Below are 27,788 nucleotides of genomic sequence, written 5' to 3' on the forward strand. Positions count from 1 at the left end.
CTCAGTCCAATACCTGTGAGGAACTGAGTCCTGGCACACTAGGGGAGTTTGGAAGTATGTCCTGCCCCAGTTGAACCTTGAGTTGACTGCAGTCCAGCTGTCACCTTGACTTCTGTCTTGTGAGAGGCCCTGAACCAGAGGACCCAGTCAGGCATTGCCTGGCTTCCTGGCCCTCTGAAACTGTGATTTGTGTATTGTTTTAATTTGCTAAATTTGGGCATAATTTTTAATGCCTCAGAAGGTAACTAATATAGCAGGTCAATAACATTTACCATCTCAAGCAAAGAGGGAAACAAAGTCTGCCCTCAAACTCTGGGGTTTTGAGTTCTCAAAGTGGGTTGGGAACTCACTATGAGGTAGCAGATTATCCTGAATTCACTGAGACAGAGTTTCTGAAGAACACGGTCTAGGGTTAGGCATGTCTTTAATGTAGAACCTAGGGTTTATCTCAAGACCTTGGGAAAGAATGCCAGAACCAGAAAAGCCATGATTTCTCTGGGATCCTGACTGAAGTTGAAGTCACTGGTTGGGAGGAAATCTACCCCCTTTGGTGACAAAGAGTAGGAAGTGATAAGTGTGAGAAGGAGAAGCACATTCAGGTCTTCATTCACTGATAACTCTGGTTTCAGAATAGGATTACCATATGGGGGGCACCTGGGTGGCTCAGTTGGTTAAGTATTCAACTCTTGATCTCAGCTGAGGTCTTGATCTCAGGCTGTTGATTGATCTCAGGGTCATGAAGCCTTGCATTAGGCTTCAAGCTCAGTGTGGAGCCTGCTTCAAAAAAAAAAAAAAAAAAAAAAAAAGGAAGGGGGAGGAGCCAAAACAGCAGAACAGCATGGAAGTTTTTTTCTGTGTCTGGTGTCCATGAGATACCGCCAGACCAACAATCAACTATCCTGCACACCTAGAAAACTGATCTGAGGAATAACACAACAATCTGCACAACCTGAACCACGGAATCAGCAGGTACGCGGCGCAGAGAGGTGAACTGGGGGAGAGAGAAGCTGTGGAGGGCAGGGAGCCACTTTTGCGGTGGAGAGAGGATGGAGACTGGGGTGGAGGGGGGGGGGGTGGGGTGGGGACAGAATACGGGAAAAGCATCCCCCCCAACCCACAAGCAGCTGGAGAGAAAGTGGAAAAGTGGAAACAGCCACAGGGACTGAACTAAAAAGGGAGAAAGGAGAAAGGAGAGGGTTTAAATTCCATTAAGACTATAAACAGGGGGGGCACAGAGTCTGAAACTCTGCAGCTCGATACCTGGTGGTGCTCTGATGGGAAGGGCAGATCCTCAGGAGCAGAGTGGGGCCCGGGATTCTTCAGGCCACATGGGGAGAGGCGGTTCCCCTGCTGGGAGGACACCTGGTAGAGGCTGTGTGGGTCCCCAAAGGCAAGGTCCCAGTGGACCCGGGAGAACAGCCACATTCGCTGGTGCTGGAACAAGGTCGTTAAGGGTGAAGCCTGGTGCCAGGTGTGTGTTGTGAGTTTCCATAGTCCCTGAAATGCTGCTGCTGCACTATCTCGCAAACCTTTTCTGGGGTGGGCTGGCACCCGGCCGCAGTCTCTTGGCTTCGGCAGCAGCAGGGTTCCGCGAATGTTCCTGGGTGTGGCCGGCGGCACCTGGCCAGTGCTCGGTGAGAACGTCCTGCAGAGGAGCTGAGCGGGTCAGAGCTGTGGTCCCTCAGAAGTAAGGGGTCAGGAAACATAGCCGCATTTGAGCTAAAACTCAGGAGGGAAGGGCTGCCTGGGGCTTGGTCACCGACAGCGTAAAAGCGGGGAGTGGTCAGAGGCCGAAGACAAAGGATGGGTGCACAATTGCGCATCGGGGAGAACAGAGTTCGATACTAGCGACTGAGTTGCTGGGTGTCTGGGCCACTGTTCCGGCGCATGCGCATAGGTACCTACAAGCACCAAAGCAATCCTCCCCAGTAAGCTAAGCAGCGCCATCTAGTGGAGAACGGAGCCGTTACACTAAGCCCTGCCCAACTGGGCCAACCTCACTCTTCAGGAACACAAGTCTCTCCCCCTGCTTAGTTTATGGACTATAATGTGCTTCATAGTTTGACTTATAGGGGAAAACAAAGTAATTTCAGTAGTATTTCAGTCTATTTGCCGGTCCATCTATTCAATTTTCTTTCTTTTTTTCCCCTTTTTTCTTTTTTCTTTTTCGTTTCTTTTCTTTTTCTTGAATACAGAAAGAGAAAAAAATCATTTTTATTTTCAATTTTTATTAAAAATAGTTTTCTTTCATTTTTTTTACTATATTTTTACTTTTGTGTAAATTTTTTCAAATTCTATTTTACTTCCATTATTTCATTTTAGTCTATTCAGTGTATTCATTTTTTCAAATTTTCAAACTATTTCCTTTTTTTTTCTATTTTTCTTTCCCCCTTTTTTTTGTAATCTATCAAGCCCTTTTCAACACCCAGACAAAAACACACCTAGGATCTAGCATCATTTATTTGATTTGTGTGTGTGTGTTTGTTTTTAATTTTTTAATTTTAATATTTTTTAATTTTAATTTTTTAAAATTTAATTATTTTACCTAATTAATTCTTTTTCTCCCTTCAAAATGACGAAGCAAAGGAATTCACCCCAAAAGAAAGAGCAGGAAGAAACGACAGCCAGGGACTTAACCAACACAGATACAAGCAAGATGTCTAAACCAAAATTTAGAATCACAATAATAAGAATACTAGCTGGGATTGAAAACAGATTATAATCCCTTTCTCTGGAGACAAAAGAAGTAAAAGCTAGTCAGGATGAAATAAAAAATGCTATAACTGAGCTGCAAACTTGAATGGAGGCCACAGCAGCAAAGATGGATGAGGCAGAACAGAGAATCAGCAATATAGAGGTCAAACTTAAAGAGAATAATGAAGCAGGTTTGCTCCCTCCCTCTCTAACTTTTTTCCCCCCTTCCCCTACCCCATGGTCTTCTGCTAAGTTTTCCAGGATCCACATAAGAGAAAAAACATGGTGCCTGTCTTTCTCTGTATGACTTATTTCACTTAGCATAACACTTTCCAGTTCCATCCACGTTGCTACAAAAGGCCGTATTTCACTCTTTCTCATTGCCACATAGTATTCCATTGTGTATATAAACCACAACTTCTTTATCCATTCGTCAGTTGATGGACATTTAGGCTCTTTCCATAATTTGGCTATTGTTGAAAGTGCTGCTATAAACATTGGGGTACAAGTGCCCTTATGCATCAGCACTCCTGTATCTGTTGGGTAAATTCCTAGCAGTGCTATTGCTGGGTCATACGGTAGATCTATTTTTAATTTTTTGAGGAATCTCCACACTGTTTTCCAGAGCAGCTGCACCAGTTTGCATTCCCACCAACAGTGCAAGAGGGTTCCCATTTCTCCACATCCTCGCCAGCATCTATAGTCTCCTGATTTGTTCATTTTAGCTGCTCTAACTGGTGTGAGGTGATATCTCAGTGTGGTTTTGATTTGTATTTCCCTGATGAGGATTAACGGTGAGCATCTTTTCATGTGTCTGCTGGCCATCTGGATGTCTTCTTTAGAGAACTGTCTATTCATGTCTTCTGCCCATTTTTTCACTGGATTATTTGTTTTTTGGGTGTGGAGTTTGGTCAGTTCTTCATAGATTTTGGACACTAGCCTTTTGTCCGATATGTCATTTGCAAATATATTTTCCCATTCCATCAGTTGCCTTTTAGTTTTGTTGATTGTTTCCTTTGCAGTGCAGAAGCTTTTTATCTTCATGAGGTCCCAATAGTTCATTTTTGCTTTTAATTCCCTTGCCTTTGGAGAAGTATCAAGTAAGAAATTGCTGCGGCTGAGGTCAGAGTGGTTTTTCTCCTGCTTTCTTCTCTAGGGTTTTGATGGTTTCCTGTCTCACATTCAGGCTCTTCATCCATTTTGAATTTATTTTTGTGAATGGTGTAAGAAAGTGTTCTAGTTTCATTCTTCTGCATGTTGCTGTCCATTTCTCCCAGCACCATTCGTTAAAACAGCCAAGAATTCTTTATCCATCAAGGCTGTCATTCAAAATAGAAGGAGAGATAGAAAGTTTCCCAGGCAAACAAAAATGAAAGGAGTTTGTGACCACTAAACCAGCCCTGCAAGAAATTTTAAGGGGGACTCTCTGAGGGGGGAAAAGATGAAAAAAAAAAAACCCACCAAACAAACAAATAAAGACCAAAAGCAACAGAGACTAGAAAGGACCAGAGAACACCACCAGAAACTCCAACTCTATAAGCAAGATAATGGCAATAAATTCCTATCTTTCCGTACTCACTCTAAACGTCAATGGACTCAATGCTCCAACCAAAAGACATAGGGTAACAGAATGGATAAGAAAACAAGATCCATCTATATGGTGTTTACAAGAGACCCACTTTAGACCTAAAGACACCTTCAGATTGAAAGTAAGGCGATGGAGAACCATCTCTCATGCTAATAGTCAACAAAAGAAAGCCAGAGTAGCCATACTTATATCAGACAATCGAGACTTTAAAATAAAGACTATCAAGAGATGCAGAAGGGCATTATATCATAATTAAGGGGTATATCCACCAAGAAGACCTAACAATTGTAAACATTTATGTGCCAAATGTGCAGGCACCCAAATATATAAATCAATTAATCACAAATATAAAGAAACTCGATAGTAATGCCATAATAGTCAGAGACTTCAACACCCCACTCACAGCAATGAACAGATAATCTAATTAAAAAATCAACACGGAAACAATGGCTTTGAATGACACCCTGGACCAAATGGACTTAACAGATATATTCAGAACATTTCATCCTAAAGCAGCAGAATATACATTATTCTCCAGTGCACATTGAATATTCTCCAGAATAGACCATATACTGGGACACAAATCAGCCCTCAACAAGTGCAAAAAGATTGAGATCATACTGTGCATATTTTCAGACCACAACGCTATGAAACTCAAAATCAACCACAAGAAAACATTTGGAAAGATAACAAATACTTGGAGACTGAAGAACATCCTACTAAAGAAGGAATGGGCCAACCAAGCAGTTAAAGAGGAAATTAAAAAGTACATGGAAGCCAATGAAAATGATAACACCACAGCCCAAAACCTCTGGGATGCAGCAAAGGTGGTCACAAGGGGGAAGTATATAGCAATCCAGGCCTTCCTAAAGAAGGAAGAAAGGTCTCAGATGCATGACCTAACCTTACACCTTAAAGAGCTGGGAAAGGAACAGCAAATAAAACCGAAAACCGGCAGAAGACAAGAAATAATGAAGATTAGAGCAGAAATCAATGCTATAGAAACCAAACAAACAGTAGAACAGATCAATGAAACCAGGAGCTGGTTCTTTGAAAGAATTAACAAAATTGATAAACCACTAGCCAGTTTGATCAAAAAGAAAAAGAAAAGGACCCAAATAAATAAAATCAACAATGAAAGAGGAGAGATCACAACCAACACAGCAGAAATACAAACAATATAAGAGAATATTATGAGCAATTGTATGCCAATAAAATGGGCAATCTGGAAGAAATGGACAAATTCCTAGAAACATATACACTACCAAAACTGAAACAGGAAGAAATAGACAATTTGAACACACCCATAACCAAAAAGAAACCGAATTAGTAATCAAAAATCTGCCAAAAAAAAAAAAAAATACAAGAGTTCAGGGCCAGATGGCTTTCCAGGGGAATTCTATCAAACACTTAAGGAAGAGTTAACACCTATTCTCTTGAATCTTGAAGCAGTTCCAAAAAATAGAAATAGAAGGAAAACTTCCAAACTCTTTCTATGAAGCCAGCGTTACCTTGATTCCAAAACCAGACAAAGACCCCCCCACTAAAAAGGAGAACTATAGACCAATTTCCCCAATGAACGTGGATGCAAAAATCCTCAACAAGATATTAGCCAACCGGATCCAACAATACATCAAAAAAATTATTCACCACGACCAAGTGGGATTTATACCTGGAATGCAGGGCTGGTTCAATATCTGCAAAACTATCAGTGTGATCCATCACATCAATAAAAGAAAGGACAAAACCATATGATCCTCTCAACAGATGCAGAGAAAGCATTTGACAAACTACAGCATCCTTTCTTGATCAAAACCCTCAAGAAAGTAAGGATAGAAGGATCATACCTCAAGATCATAAAAGCCATATATGAAAGACCCAACGCTATTATCATCCTCAATGGGGAAAAACTGAGAGCTTTCCCCCTAAGGACAGGAACAAGACAGGGATGTCCACTCTCATCAATGTTACTCAACATAGTATTGGAAGTCTTAGTCTCAGCAATCAGACAACACCAAGAAATAAAAGGCATCCAAATCGGCCATGAGGAGGTCAAACTTTCACTCTTTGCAGATGACATGATACTCTATATGGAAAACCCAAAAGATTCCACGAAGAAACTGCTAGAATTGATTCATGAATTCAGCAGTTTCAGGATATAAAATCAATGCACAGAAATAGGTTGCATTCCCATACACCAAGAATGAAGCAAAAGAAAGAGAAATCAAGGAATCAATCCCATTTACAATTGCACCAAAACCATAAAATACCTAGGAATAAATCTAACCCAAGAGGTGAAAAATCTATACACTGAAAACTATAGAAAGCTTATGAAAGAAATTGAAGAATACACAAAAAATTGGAAAAATATTCCATGCTCCTGGATAGGAAAAACAAATATTGTTAAAATGTCGATACTATCCAAAGCAATCTACATATTCAATGCAATTCCTATCAATAACACCAGCATTCTTCACAGAGCTAGAACAAATGATCCTAAAATTTGTATGGAACCAGAAAAGACCCTGAATAGCCAAAGCAATCTTGAAAAAGAAAACCAAAGCAGGAGGCATCACAATCCCAGACTTCAAGCTGTAGTACATAGCTGTAATCATCAAGGCAGTATGGTACTGGCATAAAAACAGACACTCAGATCAATGAACAGAATAGAGAACCCAGAAATGTACCCACAAATGTATAGCCAACTACTCTTTGACAAAGCAGGAAAGAATATCTAATGGAATAAAGACAGTTTCTTCAGCAAGTGGTGCTGGGAAAACTGGACAGCGACATGCAGAAGAATGAACCTGGACCACTTTCTTACACCATACACAAAAATAAACTCAAAATGGATGAAAGACATAAATGTAAGATGGGAAGCCATCAAAACCCTCAAGGAGAAAGCAGGCAAAAACCTCTTTGATCTTGGCTGCAGCAACTTCTTACTCGCCATGTCTCTGGAGGCAAGGGAAACAAAAGCAAAAATGAACTATTGGTACCTCATGAAGATAAAAAAACTTCTGCACAGTGAAGGAAACAATTAGCAAAACTAAAAGGCAACTGACGGAACGGGAGAAGATATTTGCAAACAACATATCAGATAAAGCGTTAGTATCCAAAATCTATAATGAACTTATCAAACTCAACACCCAAGAAACAAATAACCTAGTGAATAAATGGGCAAAAGACATGAATAGACACTTCTCCAAAGAAGACATCCAGGTGGCCAACCGACACATGAAAAGATGCTCCACATGACTCATCATCAGGGAAATACAAATCAAAACCACAGTAAGATACCACCTCACACCTGTCAGAATGGCTAACATGAACAACTCAGGCAACAACAGATGTTGGCGAGGATGAGGAGAAAGAGGATCTTTTTTGCACTGCTGGTGGGAATGCAAACTGGTGCAGCCACTCTGGAAAGCGGTATGGAGGTTCCTCAAAAAATTAAAAATAGAACTACCCTATGACTCAGCAATTGCATTACTACATATTTTCCAAGGGATACAGGTATGCTGTTTCAAAGGGACACATGCACCCCAATATTTATAGCAGCACTATCAACAATAGCAAAAGTATGGAAAGAGCCCAAATGTCCATCGAGGGATGAATGGATAAAGAAGATGTGGTATACACACACACACACACGCGCGCACGCGCGCGCGCACACACACACACACACACACACACACACACACTGGAGTATTACTTGGCAATCAAAAAGAATGAAATCTTGCCATTTGCAACTACGTGGATGGAACTAGAGGGTATTATGCTAAACGAAATTAGTTAGAGAAATACAAACATCATATGACTTCACTCATATGAGGACTTTAAGACACAGAACAGATGAACATAAGGGAAAGGAAGCAAAGATAATATAAAAGCAGGGATGGGGATAAAACAGAAGAGACTCTTAAATTTGGAGAACAAACAGAGGGTTACTGGAGGGGTTGTGGGAGTCGGGATGGGCTAAATGGGTAAGGGGCATAAGGAATCTACTCCTGAAATCATTGTTGCACTACATGCTAACAAATTTGTATGTAAATTAAAAAAAAATAAAATAAAAAAAAAAGGATTACCATATGGTTAGGAAGACAAGAATCACAAAGAAAGATGAAGTTGCAGAGAGGTGATATGGGAGCAGCAAATGCTGAAGGATTTCTTTATACAGCCCAGTAGAAATGACATATTAGTGACAACAGTGGAGGAAAACCATGCTTCAATAAGACAAACAAAAATTCGAATGAATAATGCTCAATGTGGAAAATTTGAAGATTGAAAGATAAGAGTAGAAATAAATCACAGACATTCCCACTACCCACAGGTAATCAGTGTTAATATTTTTATACATTTCCCTTTGCCAGTGCATATTTTTATGTTGTTTGTATTTTTACTATATATGCAATTTTGCTTTAAGTAAAACTTCAAATTGTAAAATAATTCAAACACAGAAAATACCAACATCAAGTGTAGTGGTTTAGATTGGTGACAATAGACTGCCCCTTCACCCACTATAATAACATTGGCTTAGACAACATAGGCATTTATTTTTCCTTCACATTAAAGACACCTGTAGGTAGCTGGTCCAATGCTGCTTTGACACTCCTACAACATCATCTTTAGTAACTCAACTTCTAGTTATCTGTTGTGCCATTCCTGAGATGCCCTCATGCTTACAATATGGCTGTTGGAGCTCCGGCAATCACATCCCACACCACAGGAATGCCTCTTCCTCTTTTAAGAGACTCCTGAAAAGTTTCCTACAACATTTTCACATCTTACTGGCTCACATTTAGTCATGTGGCTACATCGAATTGCATGGTGGGCAGAAAATTAAGTCTTATTCAAGGTGATGATGTATCCAGGTAAAAAATCTTTGTCACACCATGGAACCACCAAACAGATTTAACATATGATAACACTTGGCTAATTTGGATCTGTTTTTAAATTTTTTAATATTTGAAATTAAGAAATGAAGAATTAAAGATATAGATAGATTCTACTTTCATTGAGGATGTAGAGAGCTAGCAGTGCCACTCCTGCCCAACAAGAAAAGGCCAGACAAACTACAAAATCATAACTTTTTTTGAATCCATTTGAGAACTGAGATTGGAGTGTGATAAAGTAGACTTCCAAGGAGAGACAGGGAGAGTCAGAATACAAGCACTAGGCTTCCCTTGGCAGAGCCTGGGAGGAAGAAACACTGGTACCAAGCTAGTCAGTAAGAAGTCAACTAAAATTTTCAATGAGTTTTGGAAGGCTTAATGTGGGTTACAATGATAGTATAGAAATCTTGGCATACCCAGACACAAGGGAAGCTTGTACTCTTTAGTAGGTTCTTCACCATGGACCTCTGTAGAGTGCTCACAAGAAAGATTGAGGCAAATAAGGGAGACCAAAAGAAGCTTGCCTGGGTTGTTTAGACCTTGAGGAGATTGGTCACCACTGCAGGAGCCTTTCCTCCTGTGGAACTAAATCTGTAAGCTGTTGAAAGAGGAGTGTTCACCCCCAGAAACACAGGTGAAGCCCCACTGTAGCTGGGGGAAAGGTAAAAGAAAAAAATCATTTTTATCTCAGGGAAAAGGGTAGAAAATAATTCTAAGCAAGAGTCCTAGACCAATATCATTAGTGGTCTCTTACTGGTAGGGAAGGTGCAGGAAGCTATCTCCTGAACAAGACCTTCTAAAGGTATAAAGCAGAGTTGTTTGCCATGGGGAAGAAGGACAGAATCACTAAGGATGTGATACTTCTGAGACCCAGGCATACATGACCTTCCAGGATAACAGAGAATTTCCTCTTGACCCCGCTCTCTCACCCTATTCAGGCTAGCAAGCACTGAGTAACAAGCAATAGCAACTTACCACTGGGGTGGGAACAAAAGTATCAAAGGAGAACTCCTGCATGGTGCAGGCACACAGGGAAGGTTGAAAGCTAAGACTGGAACAAAAATATTGAGAAAAATCCTCTGACATCCGACCCCCATACTAAGCACAAGGTAACACTAGAGGAATCTGAAGCCTGAAGGTAACCATAGGAGCAAACAAAACTCAAATCCTACTCAATATCTGACTAGGTCAACATGACCACCACACTAATGACCTACTAAAAGAAGACATGTGTCCATTTGCCAGCATACATACTATCTACCTCAGTTGTTACTGTTCTAAACACACCGTCCATTCAATAAAAAAATTGTAAGATATACATATAGGAAAATAACCCACTGTTAAGGCTCTAGTGGAAAATGTGGACAGCATGCATGAAAAGATGGGGGATTTCAGCAGAGAGATGGAAAATATAAGAAAGAGTCAAATAGAACGCCTAGACATAAAAGCAAGGTAACAGAGATGAAGAATTCTGTCAATGAGCAGTTCAGGGGACTTTATACTACCGAGGAAAGAATGAATGAACCTGAAGACAGGTCAATAGAAATTACCCAAATGAAAACAGGAGCCTTTCCTCCTGTGGAACTAAATCTGTAAGCTGTTGAAAGAGGAGTGAAAGAGAAAATAAAAACGAAAAAAATTAAAAAGGCCCGAGCATCCAAGAGTTATAGGACAATACCAAATGATCTAACATACGTAAAACGGAATCTTTGAAGAAGAGAGAAAGAATGAGGTAGAAGATATGGACAAAATTTACCACTCTTCATCCCATTTTCTTCCTTTTTTCCTTCCTTCCTTTTCTCTCTCTCTCTCTCTTTTTTCCTCTCTCTTTCTTTCAGATTTTATTTTTAGTAGTCTCTATGACTTGAACTCATGACCCTGAGATCAAGAATCACATGCTTCACTGACTGAGCCAGCCAAGCACCCCATCCCATTTTGTTTCTGTTCTCACCAGTAATCATGTGTCCTGAAGCTAGTGTGTATCCTTCCTATCATGTTTTCATACTTCTTAGTATACCTGGATGTGTCTGAAACAATATATGGTATCATTTGTGTTTTCAAAATATATAGAAATGACATCGTGGTATCTTTCTTTGCAATTTAGTTTTTTTAATTATAAAATTAATATTGGTTTAACTACTATATAATATCCCACTGGTTTATTTATCCATTCCCCCAATGATGGAAAAATAGGTTTAATTTATAATATTATAAACAATGCTGCAATTAATATTTTTGCATATGAATTCTTGTGAACATGTGACTTCCATAATTTCTTCCTCAGCATGTAATTCTGAGTTGAAAACAAGCAGTTTTGAATATTACATAATGCCATTAAATTGTTCATTAAAGCAACTGACTTGATTTACACTTCTGCTAGCAATGAACAGCACTGTTTTATTCTCAACATGTTCACACTTAGTATTATTGGACTCTTACTTGTTGCCAAGTTATGGGTGTAAAATTATATTTTAATGTTGTTTTAATTTTCATTTCCCCTGAATATTTTCAAAAAAAAATTTTTTTTAATGTTTATTTACTTGAGAGAGAAAGAGAGAGAGAGATAGCGCATGTGAGTGGGGAGGGACAGAGAGAGAGGGAGAGAGAAAATCCCAAGCAGGATCTGTGCTGTCAGCACAGAGCCCAATGTGGGCTTCAATCTCACAAAGTGTGAAATCACGACCTGAGCCCAAATTAAGAGTTGGATGCTTAACTGACTGAGCCACCCAGCTGCCCCTCCACTGAACATCTTTTTTATATGTTCATTGGATGTTTCTGTTTCTGTTTATGTAAACTGCCTGATCATATCCTTTGTCCATTTTAATATGACTGTCTTTAAAATTTTTTTGTACTATTTCTTTATCTTAGTCAATTAATCTTTGTTGATTATATGCTTATCTATGGCTGTCCTTTTATTTTTGTTATGGACCTCTTTTTTTTTATCCAGAGGTTATAATTGTAATTTGTAAAATGTACACTTTATGGTTTGTGTTTTTGTTGTGTGTCTTAGGAATTGCTTTCCTACTGTAGTATTATTAAGTTACATTTTCTTATATTTTCTTCCAAAAGTGCTAGAAATACTGTTTTTCACATTTGCGATTTGTTTTATGTGAGGTAGGGTCTAATTTATCACTTTCCACATGATGCCAATTATCCCAGTAGTATATTTTAAATTGTGTTTTCTTTCCCCAGTGGTTTCAAATACCACTGCTGCTGAGTTCCAAGTTACCATTGATATGTGGGTGGGTCTGTTTCCAGTGTTCTTGTTCTGCCAGAGGTGTCTGGGCCCGCTGAAAACACAGCTGTGAGAAATGAGGTTTTGAGGAACTTCGATTCCCAGCGAACATACTGGGCATAGACGCAACATACTCGGACCACTTCCAAAACACTACAGATTGTCCCTGTCACTAAGTACAAGGTGCAAGTCACGTGCTGGAGACGTGAGTACGATTCCATGCTTTTGGGAAAAAGGTAAACGGAACGTTAGCCTGTCCTGGTCCTATGTCCCGCTACCTGTTTTCCTCTACCTTTATCTGAATTGCTGAAATTTTCACCATAGCCTAGGTTATTAAAAAGTGAGCCATGTGATAGAAGAGGCAACATACCTACTTATCAGAGTAGGAAATGGGTTTAAGGAAATAGAACAGTTTCCTTTATTTTTATTTTTTTTCTCATAGGGTAATAGAATGGGAGACTAGAAGAAATCTTTGAGATCGTCTGGTATATTTCTAAATGGGTAGAGAAACCCATGAAAAGATGCCTGGGAAAGTTTAAATTTATACCAGTTGTTCCAGAATAATAATCAACAGTACCTTCTTTCAGAATCAAAACGTCTTGGTTTGGATAATAAATTATATGATCATCCTATTTCTGAGAAAACAGATTCCTGTCAGTTAAAGGCTTATGTTAAAACAATGTTTTTATTAGTCACAAATGGATACTGTTAACAACAGATTTCCTTAATGCTTCCCCTGGGAAATATATTCAATTGCAAGTATATCTAAAAATTTTTCTTAGTAAGTATGATGTGAATTTGAGGTCTGGACTAAAAATACACCTGGGAAAGCACAATTAATATTTAATTGGTTTGAAGACACAAAATGGGGTAACTACATGGTTGAAGACAGAGCGAAACTATACTCTAGGGGGTCTAGTCACCTACAGTTCCTCATACAGATACTGCAGGTGCTGTCATGAGGCTGAACTTCAAGTCCCTTGACTGTTTATTGCTCTTTCTATGTTGCTTTCCTTGACAGTTTATATCGTAGGGTCTGGCAAAATGCTGGACTGAGCTAATATATACCCCTACCTTCTATTACAAATGTATAGAAATGTTGGATATACTATCTATATATGTAGTTTATCCAACATGTGTATACACATATATACATACATACACACATAGAAACTACATGTATAATTCATAAAAACGCATACATACAATTCACACACATTCTTATATATTTACATAAAAATAAAGGTAAAGAAAAAAAATAAAGGTAAAGAATGATTTCTTACGAGGAGCCAAAAAATCAGTTAACCAGAAAGGAGTACGTTGGTAAATGTAAGCATATTAAAGACTTTTCTATTTATCAAAAGACAACCATTAAGAGAGTGAAGATACGGGGGCGCCTGGGTGGCTGAGTTGGTTAAGCCTCCGACTTCGGCTCAGGTCATGATCTAACAGTTTGTGGGTTGGAGCCCCGCATTGAGTTGTGCCGAAGGCTCAGAGCCTGGAGCCTGCTTCAGATTCTGTGTCTCCCTCTCTCTCTGCCCCTCCCCTGCTCATGCTATCTCTCTCTCTCAAAAATAAATAAACATTAAAAAAAAAAAAAAGAGTGAAGATACATGCTACAGAATGGGAAAAGATATTTGCCCCACACCTAATTGACAAATTAGTTGGAGTCAGTAGAAAAAGTCAACCAAAGAATTGAACAGGGACTTTGGTAAAAAGAGGAAGCCAGCCAAGGTCATTCTCTGTCTCCCTCTCTAACTCTAGATGAATGTAGGTGAGGGGTATACAGATGCTGAGCATACTTTTCTTTTAACATACTGGAAAATTTAAAATAAAACATTGGGAAAATAAAAACAAAGCCACACTCAAAGAAAAAAAATAAGATTCCCAGATGACACACATGAAGAAGAGAACTCGGGAGAAGAGCAGAAAGTGTACCAGCTAATGCTACAGCGACTTAGGGAAGACCAGATTTTGATATGAGCCCTGGGAACTTGGGGCTGGGGACTGAACTCCCCTGGAGTGACAGGAAGCATGTGACACAAAGAACTACTTCATCCAAACTTCCAGATAAAACCGGATTGCAAGGAATGGCGGTTTTCTCCAAAAAAGGGGACTGGAGGAATCTTCCCAGTATTCTAAGAAAGCAGCCAGAAAGCAGGTCTCTGTCTGACGTTCTGGGTAGAGAAAAAACCTCTCCTGAACAACTAAAACAGCATTCCTGTGCCACGCGTGAATGTTGAATCCAAATGTTCTGTTAACTACATTATAAATGTTTATTTATCTATCTTCATTTTTGAGATAGAGAGAGACAGAGCATGAGCGGGGGGAGAGGCAGAGAGAGAGGGAGACCCAGGATCAGAAGCAGGATCCAGGCTCCGAGCTGTCACCACAGAGCCGGACGTGGGGCTCGAACTCGTCAACTGCGAGATCATGACCCGAAGCAAAGTCAGACGCTCAACTGACTGAGCCCCCCAGGCACCCCATGTTAATTACATTGTAGATAGCCTGGCTTCAGACAGACGAACTCTCTACAGTATTCAACAGAAGCAAATATAAAGCTACCCTAAAGGGATACTTTCATAACCTAAGGGGCATGAGGTTTCCAGTAAGTCTTAAGTCATGGCAAAAAAAAATAACAGTCCATGTAAGGAAACCATCCACCATGAGGAATAATTGCTAGGCACAACGTGGGGAAGGGTTAGTACCCTAAGGACTTAAAATTGTATACTAATGTGAAAGAGAAGGTAACTTAAGAATCCTTAGAACAATCAAATAGATTATAGCGGAAGAAGGGGATACTATAAGAAAAGATACATTTGGAAAATATATCTTTTTTTTTTTTTTTTTTTTTTAGGTAACTTTCATGCCCAGCATGGAGCCCAGTGTGGGTCTTGAACTCATGACCCTGAAGTGAACACCTGAGCTGAGGTCAAGAGTCAGAGGCTTAGGGTGGCTCAGTCGGTTAAGCGTCCGATTTCAGTTCAAGGCATGGTCTCACGGTTTGTGGGTTTGAACCCCACATCATGTTCGGAGTCTGGAGCCTGCTTTAGGTTCTGTGTCTCCCTCTCTCTGCCCCTCCCCAACTCACACTCTGTCTCTCTCAAAAATTAATAAACATCAAAAAAACTTTTTTAAAAGGAGTCAGATGCTTAACTGACTGAGCCATGAAGGCACCCCCAAATGAAAGTTCTAACAATTAAAAATAGAATTTCTCAAAAAAAAATAATTTTCTCGTTGAAATTAGAAAAGCCCTCTGTGGACGGGATAAATAGCAGGTTACACACGTCTGATGAAATAATTAGTGAACTGGAAGTTTGTTCTGAGGAAATTGCCCAGAATGCCACAGAGGTTACGAAATGGGAAAGATGAAAGGAAGCTGTGAGGTGGGAAGAGAATGATCACGGAATGAGGCGCACCAACACGTGTCCAACTGAAGTTTCAGAAGGACAGAAGAGAAAGAAACTGGGAAAAGCAATATTTAAAATGATGACGACAGAGAACTTTCCAGAAGAATAGACAGGTCTAACTGGAGGTGAAAATGAGATTCTTTTGTAGTTTCAGCCGGATCGAAAGATGGAGAACAAGTCAATAGGTGACAAGGATGACCCAGTTTCAAAGTTAGCTTCCTGGTCACGAATGCAGGCCACACTAACAGATTGCAAAACTGGTTCTGACAATATGAGTCAGTTCCTGACTTTGGACCTACACACAACATGAAAGATGAAGAGGCTGGGAGAGGGAATTGTTAGCAGTTACCAATAGGCTGTATTTTCATGACCATTCACGGAGGAGGAGCAGGTCGTCGCGTCCCCCTATCTCAAACCGAGCAGTTGGACGTGGCCCCCTGTTTCAAGCTGAGAGAAAGTGACCTCAGTGGTGCTGCTTGGCAGGCCTGACGTGTGTTTCCTGAGGTTGGAGGATCCTACGGAGGATGTAGGACTCATTCCTGAAGAATCTAAAACCAAGAGGCCGTGGTAGGGCCACTCCTGCCTGGTAGTGGAGAGACAAGCGGTGGCTGCCCTGTGTGGACCGATCTGCACTTCCGTTAACGGTGGGCAAAGATGTCTGCTTTCCAAGCAGTGGAAGGGAAGATGTGAATGTGAATACATTTATAGTTTGAAAATTATACTGGACCTGGGGAGCCTGGGTGGCTCCGTCGGTTGAGCCAACTTTGGCTCAGATCATATCAGGATTCGTGAGTTTGAGCCCCTCAACAGGCTCTGTGCTATCAGTTCAGAGCCTGCTTCGGAATCCTCTGTCCTCTCTCTCTCTGCCCCTCCCCTGTGCTCTCTCTCTCTCTCTCTCTCAAATAAATAAACATTAAAAAATTATACTGGACTAGCCCCCAGTTATGTCACTGTTAGGTTATTATTTGAGATTTCTTGTAGGAATGGGGAAGGAACTGCAGAGAAAGTTTGAATGGACTGAAGAAAAGAATGAAATGAACTTTTTCTTATACCTTTCTGGGTCTAGCTTCATGAAAACACTGTTTGTTTGTGTTTTTTTAATGTTGATTTATGTTTTGAGAGAGAAACAGAGTGTGAGCCAGGTAGGGGCAGAGAGAGAGAGGGAGACACAGAATCCAAAGCAGGCTCCAGGCTCCGAGCTGTCAGCACAGAGCCCGACACGGGGCTCGAACCCATGACCCATGAGATCATGACCTGAGCCAAAGTCAGACGCTTAACCAACTGAGCCACGCAGGTGCCCCGTGAAAACACTAGTTTAATATGAATCTTTAAATTGTGGAATTACAAAGGTCACAGATAATATAAACTTAACTTTCCAGGCAAGGATGTATAACCTGAATCTAATGAAGAAACATTAGAGAAACCCCAAATGAGGAACATTCTATTTAAAAATTCGGGAGGGGCATGTAATAAAATGGTCCGTGTGATAAAAGACAGAGAAAGGCCGCGTAAAGAGTCTGGAGTCATGAAGGCTAAAGATTCATGGCGACTAATCAATATCTAACACTAGATTGGATTGTGTACTTTGGGGGTAGGGGAGATGATGCTGTACAGGGCATTACTGGGTCATTCAAAAAAAAACAGAGTAAGAATTGAAAGATTAAATATAATGTATCATTTTAAAAAGTTGATTTATTTGAGAGAGAGAGAGGGAAAGCGTGAGCATGAGCAAAGGTGTGTGTGTGTGTGTGGGAGAGAGAGAGAGAGAATCCCAAACAAGTTCCATGCTCAGCACAGAGCCCCATGCAAGGCTCAATCTCAAGAAGTATGAGATACTGACGTGAGCTGATATCAAGAGTTGGACACTTAACCGACTGAACCTCTCAGGCACCGCAGTACAATGTATCATTCTTAAATTTACTACAGTTGATAAGTATACTGAGGGCTATATAAGAGAACGTCCAAGGAAATATATAGTAGAGTATTAAGGGGTGAAGAGCATGATATATATGACTTATCTTCTTCAAATGATTTGGGAAAAATTGTGTGTGTGTGTGTGTGTGTGTGTAAAGAGAACAAATAATAAATGGAGTAAAATGTTGACAGTTGGTGAATTTACATAACAGTATATGAGTATTCTTGTACTATCTTTATTTTGCACATTTTCTTTAAATTTGAAACTGTTGGGGCGCCTGGGTGGCGCAGTTGGTTAAGCGTCCGACTTCAGCCAGGTCACGATCTCGCGGTCTGTGAGTTCGAGCCCCGTGTCAGGCTCTGGGCTGATGGCTCAGAGCCTGGAGCCTGTTTCCGATTCTGTGCCTCCCTTTCTCTCTGCCCCTCCCCCGTTCATGCTCTGTCTCTCTCTGTCCCAAAAATAAATAAACGTTGAAAAAAAAATTAAAAAAAATAAATTTGAAACTGTTTTCCAACATTCGAAAAACAAACACAAACAAATAAATAAGGAACCAGAGAGACAAAACAGATTGTCCACGGAGGAGATTATGTTGTGGACAGCAGAGTTCTCGTGAACAACAGTAGAGGCCAGAGGTGAAGGGATGTAGCCTTCAGTATTTGGTGATTTTTATCCTAGCTAAACTATCATTCAGGGGGCATGGGGCAAATAAAACATTGAAAAATAAAAATACTTACATAACAATTAATTTCTTTTATTTGTAATTAATCTCTACACCCAATGTGGGGGTTGAACTCACCACCCTGAGATCAAGAGTCGTATAATCCACTGACGGGGCCAGTCAGGTGGCCCCAGAATACTTACATGATGATTAAAACAATCACTCACTGGTTCTTGCTGAGTCACTAAAGGGTGGGCTTCAAGGAGAAAGATACAGTTCAGAAGAAAGAAGGGAGAAGTAAGGATGCAAAGTTCAGCAAAGCAATTAGTAAGTGTGAGCAAATCTAAATAAACTGTGATTAAAAATTTTTTTTAATGATTTTATTTTTGTGGTTCAAGATGTGGAATTAATACTTTATTTGGTTTTATTTTTTTAATAATTTTTTAAGGTTTACTCTTATTTATTTTTGAGAGAGAGAGCACACAGGAAGGGCAAAGAGAGGAAGAGAGAGAGAGAATCCCAAGCAGGCTCTGCACTGTCAGTGTGGAGCCTGATGTAGGGCCTAAACCCGCGAACTGTGAGATCATGACCTGAGCCGAAATCAAGAGTTGGGCACTTAACTGACTAAGCCACCCAGGGGCTCCAGGAACTAATATTTTAGACAGCAATACCATGAAAGATGGGAGAGGATGATTCAGAGTGAAAACATTTTAATATCCTAATATTTTCTTGATGGTAATCATGCAGTGTTAATGATTTAAGATAAAAGAAAAGAAACAGAATCTGTAATTTCTTAGATGGTTAGAGGAAACTAAGATGATAAAGAAAACATGATACTCACCATCCCCCCATCCCCCATACACCGTCCAAAGGGCAGGAAAGGAAAGGCATAAATAGAAAAAAACACAAAATAAGAATGGTGGAAATGAGTTCAAATATATTGGTAATCAACAGGCAATGTAAATATTCATGGGATGGAAAAGCACATAGAAGTCAAAACAAACGAACCAGATCTGCCTGGGTACCAACAGCAGCCTCAGAAACATTGTACTCGATGCACAATGTGTTAGGATACACACAATTTGGAACCACTTTGTAAAATACAAAGTGACACAAAACAATGTTATTTATTGTTTGTGGATAAAAACACACGTAGCAGCACAGGGAATGGAGTAATACCCGCCAATTTAGTGACGATCTCAGGAGAAGATGAGAGTGGAGGGATGGGGGAAGGTGAGAGAGTGTCCCTAACTTGATCTGCAATTTATTTTTCCTTAAAAGAACAAGTCCAAAGCAGTCACGATAAAAAGCTCACGTGGGACATGTGGGTTGTGGAATGTGGGTGTCTGTTTTATTAATTTCTGGACTTCTCTATATATTTAAAGTAATCACTCAAAAACACAAACCCTCTATATTTTATATTTAACTCCATTTTTCTGAGGACATAAGGAAGAAACAGTGCTGCTCTCCTGGAGCTCGTTTAGGTAAGGATGCAGGTTACTCTGTTTCCCTCCCCTCCCAGATTCGTGCTCCCTCCTGCCGAGTCCTCCTTCTGTAAACAGAACTCCACCAACCAGTCTTCCTCCCTCTGCTAACAGTATTTCCTGCTCTTGTCTCAACAGGCCCTGGGGGCGGTGACCGCTTCTCACCTTTGCTGGACTCTGGATGTCTTACCATACCTTGTTTGTTCCCTTGACCCTGCTGGAAACTTGGAGAACAGTACCTTTGTTAAAATCCTTGCATTTTAACCACCTGGGAAGACACAAGAAGACATTGTGGAAAATCAAAAACAATTCGCTTTTGTTTTTGTTTAGTTTATAGAACTTCTTTGCTGTGGATGAAAAGATTGATAAGGTGACCTTCTCCATGTTCCAGCCTATTTGCACTATCTGAGCACGTGTGGTGGACAACTTCTTGATGAAAAGAGATCACGACTGACATACACGGGGAGAGTTGCTCGTGCGCCAAAGATCTTACGAGTCCTTGAATGGTATCAATTGTGTTTTATGATTTCCTTGTTCATCTACTTAATTAATTTTGATTGAGTGGTGCTCTGCCCCAAGAATTGTGCCAGGTAATGGGGATACATTACAAGCTTCAGTAGAGAGCGCAAACCTGAGATGGGGTAAATTCTAACGGAAGCAGAGAGTGCTATGCGGTACCCAGGAGGGTTATCCACCCAAATCCTGTACTGTAAGATATGGTTTCCCAAAGGAAGTAACATCTAATCTGAAACCTGAAATTTATGTACTAGTGAGCCAGATTATGGACAACAGCCGGTGGGAGGGAATGAGTTTTAGTTTTAAGGTATTCTGGGCAGAGAGAAAAACAACTTGGGCAAAGACCAGCAGGGGATAAAAAGCATTTGGGACATTAAAAGCATACCTCTTGGGTTAATGTATGGATTGCAGGAGAGGAGGAGAGTTGGGGCAGGAGAGGAACGCAGAGGTCGGATCACAAAAGGTCTTATAAGTAAGTTTAAGGATATGAGTGTTATTATGAGGTCAGTGAAAAGCTGTTAAATCTTGTAAAGTGGGTGGTGTATAGCAAAATGATATTTGCATTTAAGAAAGATTTACCCTGAGGATGAACTTGAGATAAGTAAGCGAGATATCTTAGTAGGTTCTCTGGAGTAACCCAGGCCAGAGATGATGAGCTGGGTTTGAGACAGTGAGGCTGGACAGAGTGGCTGCAGCAGAAAGGATGGCTCACGCGGGCCACCTGAACCCATCCTGTCACAGTTAGGCAACTGCTGTCATTATAGGACAGCCCTGCAAAATGCAAACTGTCCTCTCCTTGTTGGCCTTTAACCAGACTGTGAACGCCCTGCAGGCAGGGAATATTTTGTGTCCATCTCTGTGTCTCTAGGACCTCAGCGGTGCTCAGGGAATGAATGTTCTTGAATAAGTGGATCTCGGCAACATCGTATTTTTTGATACAATGGTTACCCTCATGATTTCCAGACCCAACACTGTTAGGAGAGTTCTATAATGATTGTGAAGTCAATGTCTAGGGCTGTTTCAGAGGCACATGAAGGCGTGAGTGCTTTAACTCAGTTCTCTGTGCATATTGAAACGTGCAGGCTGTTTTTCCCTGACTCAGTTCTCTTGTGCCATCTGCTGGGATAGCATTTCACAGCACACCAAAGTGAGATGGCCAATGAAGACAAGCCGGAAAGCTCCGTGGGAGAAGTAGCAGACAAAACCCTGGACAGCCTTACAATTTAGCCGGAGAAACAAGTCTTGTGCCCACGCAGCAATCCCTGTGCAGTGAACCTTCCCAAGATGTCCTAGGGTGTTTTCCCCAGACAAATATCCCTTCCTACCGGTTTGCGTGCCGACGATCTTAACTTTCTGCATTCTTCTTCAGCGTTTGCGACAACTTTACCATACGAGACGTTAGTATTATTACAGGCTTTGAAATGAGGAAAGAGAAGCATGGAGATTGAAATAAAATGCCAGCTCTGAGCTGGCCGGGTGGCCGGTCAGAATAACTTTAAACAAGGAGCCGAGTCAGAACTGAAGCCTGTTTTACTCCCAGGTGCACACTGGACTCACAAAACATCCCAGACAAAGTAAGACAGAGGTCAAGAGGGGGCAAAGGTAAGCTGCTTGGTTGCAGCATGGGCAGGGCGGGTCAGGCATGGAGCTGAAAAGTCCTCAGTGCACTTACAATGCCGTTGTTGGTGCAGGGGTTAGAGGGGCCGGGGGAGCAGCGGGAACAATTCTCCTGCAACGTGTGTTCCCCAATAACAGGTCAAGGGCGTGTCCCCAAGGGAACAAAATTTTGTAATTCTATGAAGATTGATAGAGCTTGCGCCTAGGCGGTACCGAAAACCTTTGGGGGACATTGTCAAACAATAGATATTGCTATGGTGGTTGACATGTGTAGTTAAAACAAAGAAACTAGCACACCATCCTCTTCTCGTTGAAACTTAAGTTATTCCTATATAAATATATGCTTGTATAAACATACAAATATATTCTTGGTGTCAAAACACCCAGCTCAGGTCATGATCTCATGGTCATGGGATCGAGCCCCTCGTTGGTCTCTGTGCTGAGTGTGGAGCCTGCTTGGGATTCTCTCCCTTTCCCTTGGCCCCCCTCCCCTGCTCTCTCTCTTTCTTTAAAATAAATAAAAATAAAAATAAAACCCTAAAAAAGAAAAACCCAAACAACCCAAACATTCGGGGAAAGCTCTAATTCTCCTTTACTTTCCCCAGAGGTATAGCAGTCAGTGGTAGGCTTCTAGATCTTTTTCTATGTGTTTACACACACGTGTTTTCCAATGGGAGCATGGAGTATGGTTTAGTGTTTTATCCCCTGTGTGAACGCTATCTTGCTGGACTTCCCTGCCCTGCCTCTCCAAAAGAGGGGCTCACGCTCGCTCTTCTGACTCACTGGGACTTGTAGTTTGATTTGCATGAGGCCCCTCCTAGAATCTCCATCTAATTGCCTAATGACAGTCATCCTGGTCCCCTCAGACCAGGCCTCCAGGCTGGGAGGTCTCTGCAGCTCATACCCAGCTTCACAAAGCTTTCTTTCTTTCTTGTATTGCGGTAGAGCATGCATAACATAAAATCTTACTATTTTAACCACTTTTAAGCGTGCAGTTCAGTGGCATTAAGTACATTTACATTGTGTGTAACTATTAACACCATCCGTCTCCAGAACGTTTCCCAAACTCTGCACCCATTAAACACTAGCTCCCCACTCCCCTTCCCTTAACCCCTGGCAACTATCACTCCACTTTCTGTCTCTATGAAGGGGAGTGATACAGTATTGGTCTGTGTGACTGGCTTATTTAGCTTAGTGTGGCGTCCTCAAGGTTCATCCATGTTGTAGCATGTGTTAGAATTCCTTTCCACTTAAAGGCTGAATAATATTCCATTTTACGTATACACTACATTTTGTCCATCCATTCATCCACTGATGGACATCTGGGCTGTTTCCTCCTCTTGGCTATTGTGAATAACTCTGCTATGGACATGAGTGTGTGAAGACGTGTTCAATTCCCTGCTTTCAATTCTGGTGGGTAATTGCCCCAAAGTGATGTAATAGCTTTCTGAGCACACCCTAAGCTGTACTTTCCTTCTTCAGATGGATGCCCCCTGTTTTTTTAGCTATTTACCGAAGTTACCCACCTACCAGAGACAGTCCTCCTTGCTTTCTAGGACAGCGATGGGTTGAAACATATGTATTTCCAGTTCTAAAGATTTTGGGGCAGGAGAGAGAGAGGCTGTTCTCAAAGTCCTGTACTTCAAGACTCATTCAGGAGATCCCCCTGCCAGGGCACCTGGGTGGCTCAGTCGGTTAAGCCTCTAACTCATTTTGTTTTCTTTAATTTTTATTTATTTTTGAGAGAGACAGTGTGAACGGGGTAGGGGCGGGGGAGGGGGGGATGGACAGAGGATCTGAAGCAGGCTCCAGGCTCTGAGCTGTCAGCACAGAGCCTGACGTGGGGCTTGAACTCACTAGAGCTCCATCTGACAGTACCGTGAACTTCTTGAGGGGGAAGATTGCCTGTTTTTAATCTTTAGTCTGCTACATTGTATAGAATGGTCAGTGTCTATTTAAAAATGAAAAAAAAAATTTTTTTCATTTTATTTATTTTAGATAGAGAGTAGGGGAGAGGGGCAGAAGGAGAAAGAAAGAGAATCTTAAAAAAAATTTTTTTTTAAATGTTTATCTTAGGGAGGGGGAGGGGCAGAGAGAGGGAGACACAGAATCCGAAGCAGGCTCCGGGCTCTGAGCTGTCAGCACAGAGCCCGATGTGGGGCTTGAACTCATGAACTGCCAGATCATGACCTGAGCCAAAGTTGGACACTTAACCAACTGAGCCACCCAGGCGCCCCAAGAAAGAGATAATCTTAAACAGGTTCCACACTCAGCAGGAGCCTGATGCAGAGCTTGATCCCACGACCCTGGGATCATGGCCTGAGCCAAAATCGAGTCATACACTCAAGGATGGACTGAGCCACTCAGGTGCCCCTACTTAGAATAAAAAAATTAATTACAGATATCTTTACTATTTACACACAGTTAAATTTCTTTTTAATATTTATTTTTGAGAGAGAGAAAGAGAGCGTACACACCTACCAGCAGGGGAGGGGCAGAGAGAGAGGGGGGCAGAGGATCTGAAGCTGGCTCTGTGCTGACAGCAGCGAGTCTGATGCAGGGCTCACACTCACAAACTGTGAGATCATGACCTGAGCTGAAGTCAGACACTTAACCGACTGAGCCACTCAGGCACCCCGATATTTGTACAGAGTTTAGAAATTCAAACAACAAATGAAAAGTTGATAAACCTTAACCCACCCCTCCCCATCTTGGTACTAATCTCTGGAAGGAAACAACTCTGTTTCAGTTTTCACATCTCTGAGTATTAATCTGCTTCTCTAGATAATAAACACCCGCCACTACCCAATCAATCTTATAGAATATTTTCTATTAGTTTTTGCTTTGGTAGAATTTAGTTCTCCTCTCCCATCACCCACCTTTCTGCCTCCGTTGGTTGCCATCCTCACCCCTCCCTATCTCTATGCCCATTGGCTTTGCAGACCCTCCCTCCTCTGTGGCTCACCCTTTGACTGTGGGCCCAGCCATGTGATATCCTTTGGCTAATGGGATGTTCGTAGACACGATGCAGTCAGGGATTAGAGGATTGCTTGTGAGGTGGAATCCGCTCTCTTTTACCTCTGCCGTCACCTGATGAGCCTGCTGGTCTCCAGAGAAGGATAAAAGATGTGGGGTAAAGCTCTTCCAGTGGACTCCTAGACCCACAGAAGGAAGCAAAGCTATCTAGCCAGACTGCGCCTAGATCAGCTGAACTCCAGCTCATTTGCAGGTGGGCAAGTGGTAATAAATGATTGTTATATTAAGCTGCTGAGTTTTGGGGTAATTTGTTACTCAGTGATAGCTAACCAATGTACACACCCAACTTCCCTGCCCCATCCTCCTCCTCCTCCTCCTCCTCCTCCTCCTCCTCCTCCAGTTATATCCTCATTTTTGTTCCTCTGCTGTTACCATTTTAACCCTCTTCATTCCATTAGTTGTTGGTGGGATCCCTTCTCTCCCCATTTTGTATGATAACTTTATTCTCACTCCTCTTCCACCCCCTCACCACTTTCTGACTCCTGGTTTCCATCAACTATACCTTAGCTTTCACACTGGGAGGTTTACATTCATTAACATTTTGTCCATAGCAAAAATTTTGGACACTTGCTGCTTTCTAAGTCCATTATGTTCCTGTGGAGGAAAATGGAGAAAAGATTATTTTAGAGAGCCGATTCACAACTTCTTATGAACTGGTGTAGTGTGTTTTCCTTCTTTAAAATCAAAGGATCCTGGATTAATATACCTTCAGTCCTGTCAAAGCTCCTGAAGACTGTTATGTAAGGAGAAGGGAAGGGAGGGTTGACTGTCAGAATATTACTGTGCATTGAGTTAGGTTGGGCTATTAGTGAAGATACTAGGAAATAGAGTGTTTCCTGTGTTGACAATACATTTCAGTTGTCACACACATTTGTGCTACTAGCAGATGACTAGGTGATGGCAGTTTAATAAAACACCTGGACTTTACAAAGGTCTTTAAAAAAATTTTATTTTAACGTTCATTTATTTTTGAGAGACACAGAGACAGAGTGTGAGTAGGGGAGGGGCAGAGAGAGAGGGAGACATAGAATCCAAGGCAGGCTCCAGCTCTGAGCTGTCAGCACAGAGCCTGACAACAGGGCTCGAACCCACAAACTGTGAGATCATGAGTGGAAGTCAGATGGTTAACTGACTGAGCCACCCAGGCACCCCCAAAGTTCTATTTTAGTTAATAAAAATAAATTAAACCAACTTGGGCATTGTGCCCAGGAAATCTGTATGACATGTAATTGTAAGAAGAATACTATCTATTGATACCTTTGACCACTGATTTTTACCAGTTACAATGAAAAATTGGAGGTGAAAATGTGTAGATATTTGATAAGATTTGGGCTTGGAGGTGGTGATGTTAGAAACTGGAATTCTCAATCTGTAGGAATGCTTTTCGACCCCTCCACACCTACAAGGGACAGGGAATGGAATGCGTTGACTTCTGTCCCAGGACATTGGCTCCTTTTATTTTCCTCATATTCTCTGGAATCATGAAGAGAGCACCGGTTGGGGGTTAGGCAGTTTTAGGTCAGAACAGCCATGTTACCACATGTTGGCACGTGTAAACGTGGGCAAGTGCCTTAACTTCTCTTAATTTACAGTTTCCTCAACTGATGAAAAGAAATGCATACCTTCTAAGTCGTGCTGTGAAGAGTAAATAAGCTAAGGTATACAAAGCGCTTCACACTCCTAAATCAAAGAGGATACATAACAAAAGGTAGCTAGCTGCCTTTGTTATCATTCTTATTCATCAGCTTGAGACACAGATTTCTTTTAATATTTAACTGAAGTCATTCTATTATCCCGGACTGCTTACAGTGAGAATGTATCTTTTCTTTTCCTGCTATCCTCTTTCCTGTGATAACTCCCACCAGAGGTACTCCAAGATTCCTGGATACTATCTACCGTCTTCAGCAGAGAAAACCCGGAAAACCATGGTGTTCAGGATTTTTGACTGTCGTTGCTGGTCCTGCCACACGGTGTCGCTGTTGAGACAGACACCCTTGCCCCGCTTGCCATCCTCCTGGCCCAAGCCCAGCGACCTTAGGGGAAAGAGGCAGGCACCTGTGTGGAACTATGGAACGCAGTGATCTGAGAACAGCTGCTGTACCCTATTTCAGCATCCTGGAGAGATCACCTCTATTTAGGTACCTGTGTTGGAAGCAAAGCTGTAGGACTATCACGTGTGCAAGAGGCAACTTGACCCCCACACATGCTGCCGGTGGCTGCGGCTCAGTTCTGCTGCCTCGCTTACTTCTCAGATCTTTCAGAGATACATCCGGAAGCTCTGTGATAGATAGCTTCTTTGCATGTGGATGGTTACCACCATGCTCAAGTAATTAGCATCTTCCCCCTGGCAGTATTGACTAGCAGGTTCCTGCTACAAAGATGCCCTTGTAGGAGAGCCGCTGTGACAAAAAGTTGGAAAACCCATCCTTCTGGGGGCACATCTCTGCACAGATGAGTTCCTTGGGCCCAGCTGCCTCTGCCCACACTCATGCAAATAGGCTGCAACCAGGAGACAGACAGCGCTGAAGAAATGGTGGATTCATATCAGCAGCTGACTCCTGTCACTACAGCCAGACCTCAGGTCTTTAAAAGTAAAGAGGGTGCCTGCCGTGGGAAGGATGCTCACGAAGAGATACCCAACATAAACCGTCTAATCCAGAGAGCAAGTTGCCAGCTTAGATGTACAATATGAGTCCATTTTCGCTATTTTTTCTTTTATACTTTTCTATTGCCTGAATTT

At 41.5% G+C, this 27,788-nt stretch overlaps 1 long non-coding RNA gene across 2 annotated transcripts; it reads left to right on the forward strand.

Annotated features, from left to right (window-relative positions):
* The first annotated feature begins 791 nt into the window (after nucleotides 1-791).
* LOC128315866 (uncharacterized) lies at nucleotides 792-27,788 on the forward strand. Of its 2 annotated transcripts, XR_008298979.1 has the most exons (6): nucleotides 792-969; nucleotides 12,436-12,617; nucleotides 20,018-21,997; nucleotides 24,955-25,241; nucleotides 26,641-26,756; nucleotides 26,914-27,788. It is a non-coding gene; the product is annotated as an uncharacterized LOC128315866 (long non-coding RNA). The 2 variants fall into 2 exon arrangements; XR_008298980.1 differs by lacking the exon at nucleotides 26,641-26,756 and having other exon boundaries at nucleotides 793-969.

The sequence above is a fragment of the Acinonyx jubatus genome, chromosome B3 (assembly GCF_027475565.1).
Source record: "Acinonyx jubatus isolate Ajub_Pintada_27869175 chromosome B3, VMU_Ajub_asm_v1.0, whole genome shotgun sequence".
Taxonomy (NCBI): Eukaryota; Metazoa; Chordata; class Mammalia; order Carnivora; family Felidae; genus Acinonyx; species Acinonyx jubatus.